The following is a 10,812-nucleotide window of genomic DNA, read 5'->3' on the forward strand; positions in this document are numbered from 1 at the left end:
GCATCTGTTCTTTTTTTGAAGTCTCAGTGTTTATTATTATTTGTTGTTGTTTCTTAGTCCCCATGTCATGACCAACTCTTTGCAATCCCATGGACTACAGCGCACTAGGCTTCCCTGTCCTTCACTATCTTCACTCCTGTCCATCAAGATGGTCATGCCATCCAACCAACTCATCCTCTGTCATCCCCTTCTCCTCCCACCTTCAATCTTTCCCAGCATCAGGGTCTTTCCCAATGAGTCAGCTCTTTGCATCTGGTCGCCAAAGTATTGGAACTTCAGCTTCAGCATCAGTCCTTCCAATGAATATTCAGTACTGATTTCCTTTAGGATGGACTGGTTGGATCTCTTTGCAGTCCAGGGGACTCTAAAGAGTCTTCGCTAACACCACAGTTCAAAAGCATCAATTCTTCAGTGCTCAGCTTTCTTTATAGTCCAACTCTCACATCAATACATGACTACTGGAAAGACCATAGCTTTGGCTCTACTGATCTTTGTCATCAATATGACGTCTCTGCTTTTTAATATGCTGGCTAGGTTTGTCATAGCTTTACATCCAAGGAGCAAACATCTTTTAATTTAATAGCTGTAATCACCATCTGCAGTGATTTTGGAGCCCAAGAAAATAAAATCTGTCACTGTTTCCATTTTTCTCCTTTCTATTTGCCATAGAGTGATGGGACCAGATGCCATGATTTTAATTTTTTGAATGCTGAGTTTTATACCAGCTTTTTCACTCTCCTCTTTCACCTTCATCAAGAGGCTCTTTAGTTCCTCTCTACTTTCTGCCATTAGAGTGGTATCATCTGCATAAGGGGCTGATATTTCTCCCTGTAATCTTGATTCCAGATTGAGGTTTATCCAGCCCGGCATTTCGCATGATGTACCCTGCATATCACTGCAGATGGTGATTTCAGCCATGAAATTAAAAGACACTTACTCCTTGGAAGGAAAGTTATGACCAATCTAGATAGCATATTCAAAAGCAGAGACATTACTTTGCCAACAAAGGTTCGTCTAGTCAAGGCTATGGTTTTTCCAGTGGTCATGTATGGATGTGAGAGTTGGACTGTGAAGAAAGCTGAGCACCGAAGAAATGATGCTTTTGAACTGTGGTGTTGGAGAAGACTCTTGAGAGTCCCCTGGACTGCAAGGAGATCCAACCAGTCTATTCTAAAGGAGATCAGTCCTGGGTGTTCTTTGGAAGGAATGATGCTAAAGCTGAAACTCCAGTACTTGGGCCACCCCATGTGAAGAGTTGACTCATTGGAAAAAACTCTGATGCTGGGAGGGATTGGGGGCAGGAGGAGAAGGGGACGACAGAGGATGAGATGGCTGGATGGCATCACTGACTCGATGGACGTGAGTCTGAGTGAACTCTGGGCGTTGCTGATGGACAGGGAGGCCTGGCGCACTGCGATTCATGGGATCACAAAGGGTCGGACATGACTGAGCGACTGAACTGAACTGAATTGAACTGACTCTGCATATAAGTTAAACAAGCAAGGTGACAATATACAGCCTTGACGTATTCCTTTCTCAATTTTGAACCAGTCTGTTGTTCCATGTCTGGTTCTAACCGTTGCTTCTTGATCTGCATACAGATTTCTCAGGAGGCAGGTAAGGTAGTCTGGTATTTCCATCTCTTAAAGAAATTTCCCCAGTTTGTTGTGATCCACACAGTCAAAGGCTTTAACATAGTTACTGAAGCAGAAATAGATGTTTTTTTTGGAATTCCCTTGCTTTCTCTATGATCCAACAAATGTTGACAATTTGACCTCTGGTTCCTCTGCCTTTTCTAAATCCAGCTTGTAGGTGTAGAAGTTCTTGGTTCGTGTACTGCTAAAGCTTAGCTTGAAGGATTTTGAGCATTACCTTGCTATTGTGTGAAAAGAGTGCAATTGTACAGTGGTTTGAATGTTCTCTGGCATTGCCTTTCTTTGGGATTGAAAATGAAAATTGACCTTTTTCAGTCTTATGGCCACTGCTGAATTTTCCAAATTTGCTGGCACACTGAGTGTAGTACTTTAACAGCATCATCTTTTAGAAGTTTAAATAGCTCAACTGGAATTCCATCACCTCCACTAGCTTTGTTCATAGTGATGCTCCCTAAGGCCCACTTGACTTCACATTCCAGGATGTCTGACTTTGGATGAATGACCACACCATCATGGTTACCTGGGTCATTAAAGCTTTTTTGTACAGTTCTTCTGTACAAAGAACTAGAATACAGAACACTCTTCTGTGTGTTCTGGCCGCCTCTTCTCTTCTTAATCTCTTTTGCTTCTGTTAGGTCCTTACTGTTTCTGTCCTTTACCGTGCCCATCCCTGCATGAAGTGCTCTCTTGAGATCTTCAGTTTTCCTGACGAGATCTCCAGTCTTTCCCATTCTGTCGCTTTCCTCTGTTTCTTTTTTTTCTTCTTCATGTTTCTCATTGCCTCTTTGTTCAGGTCTTTATTCAAAATTGGCTGTCCAAAATGATTTGGTGTTAAATGAACAAAATTAAGGCTTCCCTGGTGGCTCAGAGGTTAAAGCTTCTGCCTGCAATGCGGGAGACCCGGGTTCAATCCCTGGATTGGGAAGATCCCCTGGAGAAGGAAATGCCAACCCACTCCAGTATTCTTGCCTGGGCAATCCCATAGATGCAGGAGCCTGGTGGCCTACAGTCCACGGGGTCGAAGAGAGTCGGACACGATGGAGCGACTTCACTTTCACTTTCAAACAAAATTAAGTCTATGCAGCAGTCTTCTCTTCCTCTGCGGTGGGTTTCTTTTCTGTGGACTTCTCTTCAGCCACTGGTTTCTTGGCCCTTGTGGCCTTTTTTCCCACTAAAGGCTTCTTCGACATCTTATCACCGACAGCTGTCTTTGTTTCCCACCACAGACTTCTTGCCCGAACCCCTTTCTCATCTGATTTCACTTCTAGTGCTGCTGCTGCCCTATCCATCTGGATTTTGTGGCTCTTGGCCTGTCCAAGAATGGTGTTCTGGTGCATGGTCTTTGCATATGGGTTGAGCTTCAACACGATTCTCAGGTTTTCCAGTGGAATTTTCCTTCAGGGCTCTGTGATGAATCATCTTGCGTGGTGCTTGGAGCTCTCTTTGGATTTCTGGGCTTTTCAAGATCCCGCTGAGGTCTGTATTGAGCATCTTGTGCCCAGGGAGGTTATAGTTTCTCTTGTGGGAGGCTGCTTGACGCCAAGTGCCATAGAGCTCATCTAAGTTCGGAAGGCCCTTTCGGTCCAAATGCAGAAACGTCCCACGTGACCACCAGAAGCAAGTTTCAAAATGTTCAGCTTGCTTCTATTAAGCAGAGTAATTCCAGGGATGTTTCTGAAGGCCTTGATGGTACCATTGTCCTCGTTACAGATGAGGGTCCCCTGGGCCGGATGTGTCGATGATTTCTCATTTTGCCTTTGCCAGCTCTCATTTGCTGAAAGGCATCAACCTTTCTGATATCATTCCAGGCCTTAAGTTTCTTCAGAAGCAAAATAACTTCCTTGGTCTTCTTGTGGCCTTCAACTGTATCTTGGACCAGCAAAGGGAGCTCAGGAACTTCCTCTGGACGATGACCTTCAGACACGACTGGCACTGGTAAGGCCAAGGCAGCCAGGGCAGAGCAGATGGCATATCGCTGCTGCGTTGGACTCACTCAACGGTGCCAGCATTGCCAGGACTTGGTGGGTGCGAACATGCGCCCCGCACAACACATATTTCCAGAAGCACCCTGGCCAGAATGGTGAGTCCCATCCCCTTGAACCCTGGGAATTTGAGCCACAGCTCTGCCGGTACCCCAAGCCTCAGCAGGGTTTTGATGACCTGCTGATTCACTGAAAGCGTAGGGCTGTCTGCTGTTTCTCCGCAAGTTGGTGTGAACACAGTTAACAATATCTGGTCAAATGGGAGCCTTGAGCACAGCAGGCACAGCGACCTTTTTGCCAGATGACTCCCGCTTTTAGGAGCACACGTGCCAATGGCAGGGAGGGGTCAGGCCACGCTCCTCTCCTGTTTTCCTTGATTTCTTTGCATTGCTCCACTTGAGAAGCTTTCTTATCTCCCCTTGCTGCTCTCTAGAAATCTGCGTTGAGTTGTGTATATCTTTCCCTTCTCCTCTGCCTTTTGCCTCTCTTCTTTCCTCAGCTATTTGTAAAGCCTCCTTGGACAACTACTGTGCCTTGCATTTCTTATTCTTTGGAATAGTTTTGGTCACTGCCTTATGTACAGTGTTATGAACCTCTGTCCCTAGTTCTTCAGGCATTCTGTCCACCAGATCTATTCCCTTGAATCTATTTGTCACCTCCATTGTATAATCGTAAGGGATTTGATTTAGGTCATACCTGAATGGTCTAGCCACTTTCTTTAATTTAAGCCTGAATTTTGCTATAAGGAACTCATGAGCTGAGCCACAGTCAGCTCCAGGTCTTGCATGCTGATTGTGTAGAGCTTCTCCATCTTTGGCTGCAAAGAATAGAATCAGTCTGATTTCAGTGTTTACCATGTGTAGAGTTGTCTCTTGTTACTGTATTTATCTATTCTTTTTCAAATTCTAACTATCACAGAGAATTTCTTTTATCAGCACTTACATACACTTTCAACAATGTGCAGTTTTGTACTTTATTCTTTTTCCCTCCATTGTTTGATTATATTTATTCAAGTGGAATTTTGTGTCTCCTGAACCAGTAATGCTGAAGAAGCTGAAGTTGAATGGTTCTATGAAGACCTACAAGACCTTTTAGAACTAACACCCAAAAAAGATGTCCTTTTCATTATAGGGGACTGGAATGCAAAAGTAGGAAGTCAAGAAACACCTGGAGTAACAGGCAAATTTGGCCTTGGAATACGAAATGAAGCAGGGCAAAGACTAATAGAGTTTTGCCAAGAAAACGCACTGGTCATAACAAAAACCCTCTTCCAACAACACAAGAGAAGACTCTACACATGGACATCACCAGATGGTCAACACCGAAATTAGATTGACTATATTCTTTGCAGCCAAAGATGGAGAAGCTCTAGACAGTCAGGAAAAACAAGACCAGGAGCTGACTGTGGCTCAGACCATGAACTTTTTATTGCCAAATTCAGACTTAAATTGAAGAAAATAGGGAAAATCACTAGACTATTCAGGCATGACCTAAATCAAATCCCTTATGATTATACAGTGGAAGTGAGAAATAGATTTAAGGGCCTAGATCTGATAGATAGAGTGCCTAATGAACTATGGAATGAGGTTCGTGACATTGTACAGGAGACAGGGATCAAGACCATCCCCATGGAAAAGAAATGCAAAAAAGCAAAATGGCTGTCTGGGGAGGCCTTACAAATAGCTGTGAAAAGAAGAGAAGCGAAAAGCAAAGGAGAAAAGGAAAGATATAAGCATCTGAATGCAGAGTTCCAAAGAATAGCAAGAAGAGATAAGAAAGCCTTCTTCAGCGATCAATGCAAAGAAATAGAAGAAAACAATAGAATGGGAAAGACTAGAGATCTCTTCAAGAAAATCAGAGATACCAAAGGAACATTTCATGCAAAGATGAGCTCAATAAAGGACAGAAATGGTATGGACCTAACAGAAGCAGAAGATATTAAGAAGAGATGGCAAGAATACATAGAAGAACTGTACAAAAACGATCTTCATGACCCAGACAATCATGATGGTGTGATCACTCACCTAGAGCCAGACATCCTGGAATGTGGAGTCAAGTAGGCCTTAGAAAGCATTACTATGAACAAAGCTAGTGGAGGTGATAGAATTCCAGTTGAGCTATTCCAAATCCTGAAAGATGATGCTGTGAAAGTGCTGCACTCATTATGCCAGCACATTTGGAAAACTCAGCAGTGGCCACAGGACTGGAAAAGGTCAGTTTTCATTCCAATCCCAAAGAAAGGCAATGCCAAAGAATGCTCAAACTACCACACAATTGCACTCATCTCACATGCTAGTAAAGTAATGCTCAAAATTCTCCAAGCCAGGCTTCAGCAATATGTGAACTGTGAACTACCTGATGTTCAAGCTGGTTTTAGAAAAGGCAGAGGAACCAGAGATCAAATTGCCAACATCCACTGGATCATGGAAAAAGCAAGAGAGTTCCAAAAAAACATCTATTTCTGCTTTATTGACTATGCCAAAGCCTTTGACTGTGTGGATCACAATAAACTGTGGAAAATTCTGAAAGAGATGGGAATACCAGACCACCTGATCTGCCTCTTGAGAAATTTGTATGCAGGTCAGGAAGCAACAGTTAGAACTGGACATGGAACAACAGACTAGTTCCAAATAGGAAAAGGAGTATGTCAAGGCTGTATATCGTCACCCTGTTTATTTAACTTATATGCAGAGTACATCATGAGAAACGTTGGACTGGAAGAAACACAAGCTGGAATCAAGATTGCCAGGAGTAATATCAATAACCTCAGATATGCAGATGACACCAGCCTTATGGCAGAAAGTGAAGAGGAACTAAAAAGCCTCTTGATGAAAGTGAAAGTAGAGAGTGAAAAAGTTGGCTTAAAGCTCAACATTCAGAAAATGAAGATCATGGCATCTGGTCCCATCACTTCATGGGAAATAGATGGGGAAACAGTGGAGACAGTGTCAGACTTTATTTTTCTGGGCTCCAAAATCACTGCAGATGGTGACTGCAGCCATGAAATTAAAAGATGCTTACTCCTTGGAAGGGAAGTTATGACCAACCTAGATAGCATATTCAAAAGCAGAGACATGACTTTGCCAACAAAGGTTCATCTAGTCAAGGCTATGGTTTTTCCTGTGGTCATGTATAGATGTGAGAGTTGGACTGTGAAGAAGGCTGAGCGCCGAAGAATTGATGCTTTTGAACTGTGGTGTTGGAGAAGACTCTTGAGAGTCCCTTGGACTGCAAGGAGATCCAACCAGTCCATTCTGAAGGAGATCAGCCCTGGGATTTCTTTGGAAGGAATGATGCTAAAGCTGAAACTCCAGTACTTTGGCCACCTCATGCAAAGAGTTGTCTCATTGGAGAAGACTCTGATGCTGGGAGGGATTGGGGGCAAGAGGAGAAGGGGACGACAGAGGATGAGATGGCTGGATGGCATCACTGACTCGACGGATGTGAGTCTGAGTGAACTCTGGGAGTTGGTGATGGACAGGGAGGCCTGGCGTGCTGCGATTCACGGGGTCGCAAAGAGTAGGACACGACTGAGTGACTGATCTGATGTGATCTGATCTGAAGCTTTGAGAATTTAAAAATCATCATTGAAAACATTTTTCCACCCGAGGTTACAACCCTTTTCTCCAAAGGCAGCTCACTGGATCAGAGAACCAACCCTTCCCCTTTACACTTGGACTGAGGGTCAGTGACCCCCTGAAGAACTCCATCCTGGCTAATTCATCTTCCTTTGCTGATTTCTCTGAACTCTGCAGCCAACTTTGGGAAGACACCTTCCTTAAACACCCCTAATTTAATTTTTGGAGACGTGCTGTTCACATCAGCGTCCTGACCGACATAGTCACTGGTGCCTGAAGTGTGGGAGGCAATTGGAATTCCAAAAGGGACCCTGGGATTGTGTGCTCATGCCTGGCTTGAATCAATTATCTCCTCATGGTGAGAAAATGGCTTTGAACAGAATGGGCTGAGCCTATGAGAAAGGTACATTGGACACCGAGCAGGGGGAGTGTGGTGTCAGCTTACTATATTTTCAGTGAGGAATTCGGGAAACATGACAAGTCAAGGAAGGGATAAAAAAGACCTTGTTTCATTCATTCTCAGTGAGCCGCCTTAGCGATTCCATAGGAACGTCTGGCCTTGAGGAAAGACTCCAGTACTTTGAGTCAGAAAAAGAGAGTTCTGATTCCATTTCTTCTAATAATTTACTCTCTAACCTTGGGAAATTAGTCTTGCACTTTGAATGGCACATGATTCTACATGAATGCAAGTTATTTCTATTCTTATATTTCTCTCTCTCTCTTTTTCATTACTACCTAACTTAGAAAGTATCTCTTTCTCTGAGTTTCCTTAGACGTATTTTGAAAGCTCTGTATTATGACTTGTGGGAAACAATGCTATTACAGAACAAGAAACTACTGGAAATGCCATGATTTTCTCTGCTGGAGATGGTAGAACTTGGCATGCTAGTGCTGATGGAATTAGATCTGAGAAGCCAGCAAGATTTTACACTCTTGACAAGATGAGTTAGGTCCAGCCTTGGCCATGTTACCTGCTGAGAGACGGTCTTCACCGGCTCAAGGGGAGAGAGGCCCAGGGGCAGATGTGACTGGCTTAACTGAGTTTGCACGTGGCTCGGGGGTGGTTTGGGGAGGGAGTGATGCTAGGGACGGGGGAGGGGAAGCTCTCCCCCGCCCCGTGCACCCCACTGCCTGGACTGGGGCTCCACTGAGGCTCAGTGCCTCTCCTGCCCTCTTCCCGGCCTCCCTTCCTGTGGCCCTCCCTCCTCTCCTCCATCTCTTCTTCTCTCCTTTCAATGTTCTTTCCCACCCTTTGTCCTCTCTTTGCTCCTCCTTCCCTTCACCTCCATCCTGGTTCTGCTGCCCGCAGCTCACGCCCTGCTCCTGACCACACAGCAGCCTGAAAACCCTGACTCCCCCTTGCAGAACCAAAGCCGAAGTGGCACGTTCCCAACCCAGAAGGTCAGGGGTGTACAGGGCAGTCACCTTTGATTTCCGTAAGTGCAGCCAAGAAGAACGCCTAGTTTAAAGCTGGTTCACAGCATCCGCACGCATAGTTCTCTGGCAGAAAGACTGAGGTGTCTATGTGTCCTTAACTGTTCTTCAGACCAGGGCACAGTAAAAGTGGGGTAGCGGGGGATAAATTACAGGATGGGCGAAAATATACACAGGACCTCTGCGATTTTGTCTGAATCAAAGGCTGGCTTCTAATCAATATAATGTATTTTTTTATTATTAAATAGCCCATTATAATATAATAGAGCAATAAATACTGATAAAAGTGTTCCCAGTGAGCAATTCCTTTTGGAATAATGACTATTTGATTATAGAATGATTTGGCTTTTAATTTACACCAGCACTTAATGTGTTCCTCTTAACTTAATATTCTCCCAGTGCTGAGTGGAGTCCAGTCACAGGAAGTAATGAATGTGTGCTGCTGGGAACTTCATTAAGGAGCAGCTCCGGTGTGGGGGCCACTCTGAGTCCTGTGGTCCACGGGCTTCCAGATCAATCCAGAGAGAGACTTGCTGTGGTGTTGCTGCTGGGGCCCAGCCAGGGCCCAGGGGACGGAGTGCCATGTGCTTCTGCTCACCTTTAACTTTCTTTATCTGTGGACTCTGGATAACATAATACCTGGGCATTTGATCATTCAAAAGACCTTCTTTAAGAGCCTTCTATGTACCACACATACATTAAGCAGTATTTAAGGGCAGTGTTGAAAGAAAACAAACAATAAACCAATCATAAAACAAGAATCCTAAAGGTGAGGGAACAATGCAAAGAAATAGAAGAAAACAATAGAATGGGAAAGACTAGACATCTCTTCAAGAAAATTGAAGATACCAAGCGAATATTTCATGCAAGGATGGGCACAATAAAGGACAGAAACAGTAAGGACCTAACCGAAGAAGAAATTAAGAAGAGGTGGCAAGAATACACATAACTGTACAAAAAGGTCTTAATGACCCGGATAACCATGATGGTGTGATCACTTACCTAGAGCCAGACATTTTGAAGTCTGAAGTCAAGTGGGCCTTAGGAAGCATCACTACAAACAAAGCTAGTGGAGGTGATGGAATTTCAGCTGAGCTATTTGAAATCCTAAAAGATGATGCTGTGAAAGTGCTGCACTCAATATGCCAGCAAATTTGGAAAACTCAGCAGTGGCCATGGGACTGGAAAAGGTCAGTTTTCATTCCAATCCAATGAAAGGCAATGCCAAAGAAAGTTCAAACATGACTTAGTGACTGAACGACAGTGAAGGTGAGTGGGATCTTGGAGAGGACAGCCACTCCCAGTGGTGTGGGATCTGCTTCATCTGTAGCCCAGCCTTCTCTCGTTCCTTCCTCACCTCCTACAGCTGCTCCTAGAGACTGCTTCTAGTTCCAAAGATCCAGGCTGGGTCTCCTGTGCCCAATATTCCAAGCATTGGACCAGGGCAGCCACTCCATTCTCTGGGACAGAAGAAAGTGAGAATCATGTAGCTAGAATTGCTGTTTTCCTGGGTGACTTGTGGGCTAACTAGGCATTGAACATCGTTGTTCTCAACCTCAGGATGTCAAAAGCTGAATTCACCATTCACTGAATTCACCGTGCCTCCTAGAATATCCTCCTCTTCTTGTCTTAACCGTTTGTATTGGGTTGGCCCAGAAATTCGTTTAGATTTTTCTGTAAGATGTAACGGGAAAACCCGGATGGACTTCTGGGCCAAGCCAGTGGGGAGATGCTCCTGCAGGGGTGTGCTGCTAAATGTGTAACCATGGGCTCTCAGCAGTTCTCCGGCTGACCAGGGCTTAGGATTCAGTGCTTTCACTGCCATGGCCCTGGGTTCAGTCCCTTACCGTGGTGCTAGGACCCCACAGGCTGCGTGGTGTGGCCAAAAACAAAGACGCTGGGCTCTTTTTTTTTTTTTTTTTTCAAAAAAAGAAGAGTCCTGATTTCCCTGGTGCAAATGCTTCCACTGGGTCTGATTCCCAGCTTCCCACGTGGTGTCCTGACGTGAGGATGGGAGGGATACTCCCATGGGCTCCTGGGGGCTGGCGTGAGCCAACCTTAGCCACGTGCTCGCTGCACCACCATCCAGACCATTCGAGCCGAAAACCTAACCTGCAGCTTTGAGTCTTCATTTCCCTTTCTTCCAACGTCCGGTGTGGGGAG

The 10,812-nt window shown here is 44.7% G+C and overlaps 1 pseudogene; it reads right to left on the reverse strand.

Annotated features, from left to right (window-relative positions):
* Positions 1-2,731: 2,731 nt before the first annotated feature.
* Positions 2,732-10,474, reverse strand: LOC109558042 (large ribosomal subunit protein uL4 pseudogene; annotated as a pseudogene).
* Between the last annotated feature and the right edge of the window lie 338 nt (positions 10,475-10,812).

This window comes from Bos indicus, chromosome 4, assembly GCF_029378745.1.
Source record: "Bos indicus isolate NIAB-ARS_2022 breed Sahiwal x Tharparkar chromosome 4, NIAB-ARS_B.indTharparkar_mat_pri_1.0, whole genome shotgun sequence".
Lineage (NCBI taxonomy): Eukaryota > Metazoa > Chordata > Mammalia > Artiodactyla > Bovidae > Bos > Bos indicus.